Genomic DNA, 11234 nt, shown 5'->3' with positions numbered 1-11234 from the left:
AGAGAGAGGGTGGGTGGGTGGGTGAGAGAGAGGGTGGGTGGGTGGGTGAGAGAGAGGGTGGTGTGGGTGGGTGAGAGAGAGGGTGGGTGGGTGGGTGGGTGAGAGAGAGGGTGGGTGGGTGGGTGGGTGAGAGAAAGGGTGGGTGGGTGGGTGAGAGAGAGGGTGGGTGGGTGGGTGAGAGAGAGGGTGGGTGGGTGGGTGGGTGAGAGAGAGGGGGGGTGGGTGGGTGAGAGAGAGGGTGGGTGGGTGAGAGAGAGGGTGGGTGGGTGAGAGAGAGGGTGGGTGGGTGGTGAGAAAGAGGGTGGGTGGGTGAGAAAGAGGGTGGGTGGGTGAGAGAGAGGGTGGGTGGGTTGGGTGAGAGAGAGGGTGGGTGAGTGAGAGAGAGGGTAGAGAGGGTGGGTGAGAGGGAGGGTGGGTGGGTGGGTGAGAGGGTGGGTGATAGAGAGGGTTGGTGAGAAATAGGGTGGGTGGGTGGGTGAGAGAGAGGGTGGGTGGGTGGGTGAGAGAGAGGGTGGGTGGGAGGGTGGGTGAGAGAGAGGGTGGGTGGGTGGGAGGGTGGGTGAGAGAGAGGGTGGGTGGGTGGGAGGGTGGGTGAGAGAGAGGGTGGGTGAGAGGGTGGGTGGGTGGGTGAGAGGGTGGGTGGGTGGGTGAGAGAGAGGGTTGGTGAGAGATAGGGTGGGTGGGTGAAAGAGAGGGTGGGTGGGTGAGAGAAAGGGTGGGTGAGAGAGAGGGTGGGTGGGTGGGTGGGTGAGAGAGAGGGTGGGTGGGTGGGTGGGTGAGAGAGAGGGTGGGTGGGTGAGAGAGAGGGTGGGTGGGTGGGTGAGAGAGAGGGTGGGTGGGTGGGTGGGTGAAAGAGAGGGTGGGTGAGTGAGAGGGTGGGTGAGTGAGAGGGTGGGTGGGTGAGAGAGAGGGTGGGTGAGAGAGAGGGTGGGTGAGTGAGAGAGAGGGTGGGTGAGTGAGAGGGTGGGTGAGAGGGTGGGTGGGTGGGTGAGTGAGAGGGTGGGTGAGAGAAAAGGTGGGTGGGTGAGTGAGAGAGGGGGATGGTGAGAGAGAGGGTGGGTGGGTGGGTGGATGGGTGAGAGAGAGGGTGGGTGGGTGGGTGAGTGACGTGAGTGAGAGGGTGGGTGGGTGGTTGGGTGAGAGAGAGGGTGGGTGAGAGAGAGGGTGAGTGAGTGAGAGGGTGGGTGAGTGAGTGAGAGGGTGGGTGGGTGGGTGAGAGAGAGGGTGGGTGAGAGAGAGGGTGGAGTGAGTGAGAGGGTGGGTGAGTGAGTGAGAGGGTGGGTGGGTGAGTGAGTGAGAGGGTGGGTGGGTGAGAGAGAAAGTGGGTGGGTGAGTGAGAGAGGGGGATGGGTGAGAGAGAGAGGGTGAGTGAGAGGGTGGGTGAGTGAGAGGGTGGGTGAGTGAGTGAGAGGGTGGGTGGGTGGGTGAGAGAAAGGGTGGGTGAGTGAGAGGGTGGGTGAGAGGGTGGGTGGGTGAGTGAGAGGGTGGGTGAGTGAGAGGGTGGGTGAGAGGGTGGGTGGGTGAGTGAGAGGGTGGGTGAGTGAGAGGATGGGTGAGAGGGTGGGTGGGTGAGTGAGAGGGTGGGTGAGTGAGAGGGTGGGTGAGAGAGAGGGTGGGTGAGTGAGAGGGTGGGTCAGAGAGAGGGTGGGTGAGTGAGAGGGTGGGTGAGAGAGAGGGTGGGTGAGTGAGAGGGTGGGTGAGTGAGAGGGTGGGTGGGTGAGTGAGAGGTTGAGTGATGGCTATGTGGATGGTGGGTAGCTGTTAGAGACGAAAGGGATGCATGGAGGGTGAGGGAGCAGAATGCTGAGTGGGAATCTGGGCTGCAAGGCGAAAGGGGAGACATGGCTTATGGACTTGGACCAAATCAGCAGGTATGCGCCCGATCTCATCAGATCTCTCAAGCTCAGCCGGGCTGTGCCTGGATAGACAGACAGACGGGTGGGTGGGTGGGTGACCACCAAGCGTTGTCAGTGGCGTCTGTGGCAATACATTGTGGGCGGCAGAGGGCAGCGCAGAAACAATCCACTGTTGTACTGCACTCCTCATCGCGCTGCGGTGGCTATGCACGTGGCCTGTCTGCAATCCAGCAATGTGGAGGTAGCAGCGAGGGCTTGCTGGGTTACACACAAATGCTGCGAAACGGGCATCGCCAGGTGCAATAACACCCTGCCTGGCTTGCCGCGTAGCGGAACAGAAAAAGTGTGGACTGATTTTCCCTCCATCTGTACGGGATCGTGTTGTCTCCCCTCGAATGCGTGGGGGTTTCTCCGGGTGATCCATCCCCCCCCCCCCCAAGTGGAAACACTCAATTCATTAGACGAAAACATCTTAATACATAGAGGACCACAGAGCTTTGGGGTGGTAGGGGTTGATTTGGCACCGGCTCCTCCTCCCAGCACCTCTGGGTCTTTCTCTCTCTCTCTCTTCGAGGGCGGTGCTTTAGTATTTCAAATTGAACGTTGTTTCGATTATCATTATTAGTATTTACAACAACAAAATTGCGGTTTGGTTTATTGCGTGGGGTGAAAGTTCGGTGGCCCGGATGGGAGAGATGCAGTAACGAAATCTATATGGTGCGAGGCTTAGGAAGGGAGACATTAGGAAGCAATGTGTGAGGGTGGGAGGAAAACTGTCTGGTACTGGTAGTAACCTCCTGGTTACACCAGCCCACAGGGGATTATTGTGTCCGTCCGTCGTGCATCCAAAAATGGGAGGGGTGGGGCTGGGTGGAGAGGGGAGGGTGGGGAGGGGCTGGGTGGGGAGGGGAGGGGTGGGTGGGGAGGGGAGGGTGGGGAGGGGCTGGGTGGGGAGGGTGGGGAGGGGCTGGGTGGGGAGGGAGGGTGGGGAGGGGCTGGTGGGGAGGGGAGGGGTGGGTGGGGAGGGAGGGGCTGGGGAGGGGGTGGGAGGGGTGGGGCTGGGTGGGGAGGGGCTGGTCACCCCGTGGTGCCCTTATAAAACTCAACGTTTAACCTACTCACGCCGGCTTGTGCCCGCCCTCACAGTCGGGCATATTTGCGGAATACACCACGCCGCCGTTGACCCTGCAGGCCATTGACCGAGCAACCCGACGTTCCTACCAGCTCCCTCCGCAGGAATGTGTTTAAATCAGAGGAGGCTTTTACGTTTGTGGTAGATGTATAACGCTCAGTAAGAGAGTGGTGGCGCGGCGGTGAGCGTACTGCGCTATGAGAACCAGACAAAGCAGAGTTCGATTCCCAGCCAGTGACATCTGAAGCGATTCTGGGCACGGACCAGCGCGGTGAAGTATGGCTCAAAACAAACATTCCCATGACCCGCACGGCGTAGCGAGACCTTTATCCAGCAGTGGACAAAGGGCTGTACGTGCACATTATAAAACACTGGCCAAAACATCCCATTGCAGGGCCCTCCTCCTCCTCCTGCGCAAAGAATGTTGAAACTCAGCCAGACTTTTCTGGACAATAATTACGGGGAGTAGTGGCGTAGCGGCTGGCTTCACTGTGCCGTGAAACCAATTGAGCCGAGTTCGGTTACAATCCAAGACCCGCATTATTAGCACCAGTAGGCAGGGTATGAGGGAAGGGAAATGATGTATGTAGGGAAATTAATATGGGTGTAAGGGTTTAGAGGGAGCGATGCAGAGAGGGGAGGGGTTGTAAGAGGAGGGGAGACATGGTGGGAGGGAGGCAGGGAGGGAATATTGGAGGGATGTCGTGAGATGGAGGAGGGGAGAGAGACACTGGTACAGGGATAGAGAGGGTGGTAGACAGAGTGCGGTACAATGCTGAACTGAAAATCATTAAATATGAATTGGGAGGAATGCAGGCAGGATGGGAGGCAGGGAGACGAGAGGGAGGGGGGTATGGGAGGGATCTCGGGAGATGGGGGGGGGGGGGGGCTGATACAAGGTGTGGTGCAATGTCAATGGAAGAGAGTGGGATGCAATGTGGATTGGAGGGATGGGGCACGATGGGAGGGATGGAGGGAGATGGGGGGGTGAGATGCTGATACAGGGTGTGGTACAATGTCAATGGAAGGGAGTGGGATGCAATGTGGATTGGAGGGATGGGGCACAATGGGAGGGATGGAGGGAGATGGGGGGGGGTGAGATGCTGATACAGGGTGTGGTACAATGTCAATGGAAGGGAGTGGGATGCAATGTGGATTGGAGGGATGGGGCACAATGGGAGGGATGGAGGGAGATGGGGGGGGAGAGATGCTGATACAGGGTGTGGTACAATGTCAATGGAAGAGAGTGGGATGCAATGTGGATTGGAGGGATGGGGCACGATGGGAGGGATGGAGGGAGATTCGTGGGAGACGCGGGAAAGAATGGGAGGGTCTAGAACAGGGAGCAGCAAACGAAATAACAAGAAGAGCCATTTTTGTTTTGTTTAAAATTCTGCAATAAACGCAAGATTTCGAGCGCCGCATGCGATGCCCTTAAACAGCCACCGCATGCGGCTCCTGGGCAGCAGGTTGACGACCCCCCACCCCCCCCCCCCTGGTCCAGGAGGATCGAGGCAGCGATGCAGAGAGAGAGAGAGTGTGTGTCAGGGTGTGGCACAACGAAAATGGGAAGAGGTGGGCTGCAATATGGAAATGAAGGATGCGGGATAGGTGGGGAGGTATGGACCTTGTGGTGGGGAGGGATGATGCAGGGAGCGGGTGAGGCGCAGGGCGTGGTGGTGGTGGTGGTGTGAATGGGTGGGGGGTGGGGTGCAATTTGAATTGGAGTGGTGCTGGCAGGATGGGATGGATGGAGGAGGGGAGGCTTGCAGGGTGCATGGTGGGGGGGAGGCATTGCAACGACGGCCTTCAATGCACCAGAAGAGGGTGCCGCTGTCTGCTTTGCACACTGCGGGTGACCCGCCCTTCACAATAAAAGCCAACTTCGGTCCACCTCCGTAAGAGTCCCTTGGGCAGCCCCAATTGACAACGGTTCCATTCGAAAATCTTAATGTATTCTTCGATCGAATTTGAAGTCCACGCGTGTCCGCTCTGCACGTCTGCCCCGCCTGTCTCTCTGCCTTTGTTCATTAAGCCTCGGATAGGCCGATATGAACCGGTGCCAATGCCTGCAAACTAAAGTATCAACTCTGGCTCTTCGTGCACACGGACAATAAACATGTCAACAACATACAATATCTGCACAGTCGAGCAAATGGGCCAGTGATCATCACCGTCGGTGGCCCTCCGTCAATGTTGTCAATTCCACGTTACCATGCTGTGGGCGGGGCAAGTATATCCATTGGGCAAACACAAATGTCGAGTGGTACTGCATATTTACGACTAAATTGAGCCGAGAATGTCTGTGTGTCCCGCGCGTGACGTCACTTCACAGCGGCCAGACCCCCTAATTAATAATCATGAGCAGGTGACGTCACTCCATGTCGAACAGCCCCCCTCATTAATAATCATGAAGAGGTGACGTCTTCCAAATGGACACCCCCCCATTAATAATAATTAGTGGCTGACGTCACTCCACATTGGGGGGGTGGCGAGGCGCCTCCTCCTCCCTCCTCGGCGTCAACTCCCAACCCTCACGACACGTGGTCTCCGTAACGCTGTTGAGACATCAAGTAAAAAGGACGTCACGATCAACAAGCGATTATAACCTTAAAATGAAATAGGTCTGTGTCACCGCGGCCTTACAAATTGCACACGAATTGATGCAATGAATATATCACGTGGCGGTCTGCCTTTCGCTTGCAAGTTTCAGATTTACGGCAATACACCCATCCTTGGACGGGCAAGAGGCGAGTGTACAATATTAATGTGGGCCTGTCTCCCCGACAGACCTGGTCTTCACCTGAGGACGGTTGCTTGCGTTGTGGCCGAAACGTCGTGAGAATTATTTAATAGTTTTATTTTTATTATTTGATTACTTCCCTTCTACGTGACTTTACCGAAAGAACCAAGAAGATGAATCCCTGCAGTCACGAAAGCTTTAAATCAAAATATAACAGACGCTGTCTCCCCGACAGACCTGGTCTTCACCTGAGGACGGCTGCTTGCGTTGTGGCCGAAACGTCGTGAGAATATTTTATAGTTTTATTTTTATTATTTGATTACTTCCCTTCTACGTGACTTTACCGAAAGAACCAAGAAGATGTGAGCCTTCTCTCAACCGCCTCGGGCTGCAATGCTCGCGCACACGAGCACCTGGTACCAGCGTGTGAAGAGCAGCGCTGGGAGAGACAAAGGCGGCTGGGCATGCATGCGGATGGAGTTCTGCCCGCTCCATCCGCCTCGTGCTTGTGGAGGCATCCTTAATAGGTGCTCACCACCCACAAGTGTACCCGTTTGACGCAAGGCCGTAGCCATGGAGTCAACATTGGGAGGGAATAAAATCTTTCAGAAAAAAAATCTAAATTTTAAAACGAATTTCCTGCCTAAAATATAAAAAAAATCCACTAACACAGGATGCACTTTTTATTTATGTTTTACAATAATGTCTAATAGTGTATTGTATTACACTGCTCTGTTTTTTTCTTTTTTACATTTTCTCGTTTCATTGTATGTAATGGCAACAGATTAGGGATTCATAAAGTACAACCATAACCACAAGCATATAAACAGAAATCTATTTTATAGCAATATATTGGGGGGGGGGGACATTTTGAACATATTTGAATATTGGGGTCTCCCTCAATATATTATAATTACGGCACTTTTGTCTCCGCATATATTGCGTCAATGCAACACGATACAGCCCACTTGATGGGCAACATTTTGCCTAAAGTTGAATGGGTTTAGTTCACGTTGTAACCCCCCCCCCCCCCCGCTACCTGAACCACTAAATACGCTCTCACGCGCCCCACGTGTTCAGCTCCATCAGCCTGTCCAAGGTGCGTTACCTACCACTCACTCTCCCGCACAGCACCCCCAACGAGACTGTACTGTCTGTGTGGGTGTCTGTGTCCACGTGTGTGTGTGTGTGTACAACGAGCAGAGCGCCGGGTGGCTAAAGCACAGCAAGTTGGCACAGTAGGTGGCACAGGTGGTGCATCAGCCAGTCATCTCGGTCATCTCGGTCAGTCGACCCGTGGCACCTGCTGGGTCTGCCCCGTGACCTCCTGCCAGCGGGCGTTCGACACTTCACGTGGCCTCAAGGTGCACATGGCCTGGCACAAGCGTCGTGGTGACGTCACCGCCACTTAGTGGCGAATGGTTGTTGTTGTGTGTACGTGTGGCTATGGTTGAGTGTCCGCCTGTGGTGTATGCCCATTACGGTGTCGCATCTGCGTGGGTGTTTGCGTCACCTTGTTTCCAGCGCCAATCTACTCGGACACAAACATACCACCAGTAAGCGAACACCACCACGGATGTATGTGTCTGATTAGCAATGTGTTTCTTGGTTTACGTACATACACTTCTGTGATTGTCTGCATGATGAATGTGTGTCTGCATGTCTCTGCATGCATCATTTGCCTTGTGCGTTGCGTCTGTCTTTGTCTGCGTGATGCATCTGTGTCTGCATGCGTCTGTACGTCTGTACGTCTGTCTGCATGTATTTGTGTGGCTATGTATGTGCATGTATCAGTGTGGCTATGTATGTCTGTCATGCATGATGTATGTCTGTCATGCATGATGTACCTATGTTTGTGTGTCCGCACGCGCCTCAACTGTCTGTCTGCGCTACGAACCTGGCGACCCGAGTTCGATTCCCACACACGGCCAACACCAGTGTGACGATTATCTGAACCGGTCGTGGGCCTCCCCTAGATCGACTCGGCCTCAAATGAGAACCTGGTGCTGTGCGTAAAAACATCGCCACTGGGGAGACAAAGGCGGCCGGGCGTGGTGCTGGCCACCCACCCTCTCGTGTGCCGTTCTGGCCTTCATAGGTGCTCGCTAACACCACTTGCCCCAACAGTCTATTGAGGCTATACGGTTTTTTTTGTCTTTGTGTGTGCATGCTCTGTGTATCTGCATGCATCTGTATGCCTGTCTGCATGTATCAGTGTGGCTGTGTATGCCTGTCTGCATGTATCTGTGTGGTTGTGCTAGTCTGCATGTCTGCATGTATCAGTGTGGCTGTGTATGCCTGTCTGCATGTATCAGTGTGGCTGTGTATGCCTGTCTGCATGTATCAGTGTGGCTGTGTATGCCTGTCTGCATGTATCAGTATGGCTGTGTATGCCTGTCTGCATGTATCTGTGTGGTTGTGCTAGTCTGCATGTCTGCATGTATCAGTGTGGCTGTGTATGCCTGTCTGCATGTATCAGTGTGGCTGTGTATGCCTGTCTGCATGTATCTGTGTGGTTGTGCTAGTCTGCATGTCTGCATGTATCAGTGTGGCTGTGTATGCCTGTCTGCATGTATCTGTGTGGTTGTGCTAGTCTGCATGTCTGCATGTATCAGTGTGGCTGGTATGCCTGTCTGCATGCATGCGAGATGTAACCAAGGCTCACGTGTCCCGCATGCACGTCAACCGTCTGTCTGCATGTGTCCGTGTTGTTCGCTCTCTGTGTATCTGCACGCGTCTGCGTGCCTGTCTGAGTCTGTGTGGTGGCCGTGGCTGCTGGTGTGACTCGGGGTCTCTGCACAAGCCGCCGTGCTACAGCTGTAACGCATTGAAAATCACAAACCGTACCCACAGTGGCGCAATTAATAACGATGCTATTTATATCTCTCGGTCCCTGCACGACACACTGGCTGTGCCAGCAACAAAAAAGGCAAGAGTATGGATTGCGCGGACTGCAGGGTAAAACTGGGCAGGGCAGGGAAATGCGGCACGGTAGGGGAAGCAAGGAGCAGGGAAGAGAAGGGGCAAGAGAGGCAAAGGGGGCACGCCGAGACAAGAGTTAGGGGCGGGCAGCCGCGTGGGTTTTCGCGGTTGTGCTGTTCCGGTATCTCCGATGTGGGGGGGAGCGTACCGTCGCTTGGCTTCTGGCACGACGCCGTCCGACGTTTCGCTCCACGTGCTGGGAGATTTAATCGGCAAAGAATTCGACCGTTTAGGGATGCATCGAAATCCAGCTCCCAGCACGCGGAGCGAAACGCCGGACATCGCGCAAAAACGACACGTGCGGCACGAGCCCGACCACAGCACACCGGGGGCAAGGGCGGGTAGGGGTGGCCGGGCCAGGATAGGCAGAGAAGGGTGGAGAGGGTGGACAGGGTGGAGAGGGTGGACAGGGCAGGTAGAGAGGGTGGACAGGGTGGAGAGGGTGGGCATGGCAGGGTGGACAGGGTGGAGAGGGTGGACAGGGCAGGTAGAGAGGGTGGACAGGGTGGAGAGGGTGGGCAGGGCAGAATGGAGAAGGTGGACAGGGCAGGGTAGAGAGGGTGGACAGGGCAGGTAGAGAGGGTGGACAGGGCAGGTAGAGAGGATGGACAGGGTGGAGAGGGTGGGCAGGGCAGAATGGAGAAGGTGGACAGGGCAGGGTAGAGAGGGTGGACAGGGTGGAGAGGGTGGGCAGGGCAGAATGGAGAAGGTGGACAGGGCAAGGTAGAGAGGGTGGACAGGGCAGGTAGAGAGGGTGGACAGGGCAGGTAGAGAGGGTGGACAGGGTGGAGAAGGTGGGCAAGGCAGAGTGGAGGGGGTGGACAGGGCAGGGTGGAGAGGGTGGGCAGGGCAGGGCGAAGCAGGGGAGGGTACATCCAGTCAACTTAACAACAAACAGAGGTCTGCATTGCATGTTCGAACGCTCTCAGACTCATCCAGACCACCATCTCAAAAAGAACTGAATGCGTTTTATCGTTCAGAACCACCAACTCAGAGGGTTGAGAAAATGTGGCCGTCCCAGTAACGGGCAGCGATGAAACAGAGATGACAACTGCGGACCGGTTTCATCATCGTGAGGACGCATCAGTAAGCGCGGTGCAGTCAATGCTCGCCGCTTCCATCTGCCTCTGGGAACCTTTGCCCCCCTTTGATCTTGGATACGAGATAAGACTTCGAGGCTCCAGGGACATCCTCTCAGCTTTCGTTGGTGACCTTGGCCTGGAAGGATGTTGCCTCGTTCCGAAGCCGTCGAGGACCTGGATCGCAATCCAAACTCGGTCCCGCGAACTTTTATTTTTAAATTTTCGTAGCGCGAATGTTTATACCAGCAATTCTAAATGCTGACCGATTCCTAATTTTTTTTTAAAATAAACAATTTATGCCGTGGTTTTGCGAACCACTTCTGGCACTTTCAGCAAAATGTTGAGAAACTCTTATCAGACCGAAACGGTGAGTGCAAGCTGGAAATAGGCAATACTAAATAGGGGGTAAGGTCAGGGCAGCATAGATTTGGGCAGAGCGGTGCATGGTCGCCTCGGACAGGGGCAGGCAGACCCAAGCAGGGCAGGCAAGAACGCCACTGAAAAACAGCCACGTGAACTGATGATCTATGCTAACTGATGATCCAGATTAACTGCTGATCCAGCACTCAGTGATTCAGTCCAGTTTGCCTTTTCATTTGATGTTTCTACCACCCATCGGCGGAGTTTGACTTCGATATTTTTTGGGGGGGAGGGTGAGACACATGGGTTCGCTTGGTCCCTCTCGCTATGAATCGCGGGTGCAGTTAATGAATAATTATTTTTACTAAGATATTAATAGTAACTACTGAAAATAAATTAATAAATGGGTCCAGTTTAGGAGTGGTGTCGCCCCGCCCTCCCCACCGCATGCCCCCGCTGCAACCCCCGCCCATGCTCCTACCCATGGATATTTACCCTTGAACTTCACTCATTCATACCTCCACCGCCTTACCAGACTGAACGATTGGTCTCATCCACACGGTGTTCAACCACCACCAAACACCCGCAGGTCACAGCACTTCTCACTGCCGCGCTCATTCCCTCGTTCTGCTCAACATTTTGGAATCCCGCTCCCCATCTCTGCACCCCCCCAGCAACGAGAAACCTTTTCATCTTCTTGGTTCTTTCGGTAAAGTCACGTAGAAGGGAAGTAATAAAATAATAAAATAAAACATAATAAAATAATTCTCACGACGTTCGGCCACAACGCAAGCAGCCGCGTTGTGGCCGAAACGTCGTGAGAATTATTTTATTATGTTTTATTTTATTATGTATTATTTCCCTTCGACATGACTTTACCAAAAGAACCAAGAAGATGAATCCCTGCAGTCACGAAAGCTTTAAATCGAAAGAGAAACCTTTTCTTAATTAAAGCAACGGTGCCGTTTGTTACTGGCCGCGTGGCACTTGGGGGACCTGTGCTCAGCCAGCTACGAAAGAAAACTGCCCCCTGGCACCCCGCACCCCCCCCCTGCCACCCCCCCATGCCACCCCCCCCC

The sequence above is a fragment of the Lethenteron reissneri genome, chromosome 53 (genome assembly GCF_015708825.2).
Source record: "Lethenteron reissneri isolate LAM-NWPU_2019-01 chromosome 53, ASM1570882v1, whole genome shotgun sequence".
Classification (NCBI taxonomy): Eukaryota; Metazoa; Chordata; class Hyperoartia; order Petromyzontiformes; family Petromyzontidae; genus Lethenteron; species Lethenteron reissneri.
The sequence above is the reverse complement of the archived record's forward strand: the minus strand, read 5'-3'. Positions refer to the sequence as shown.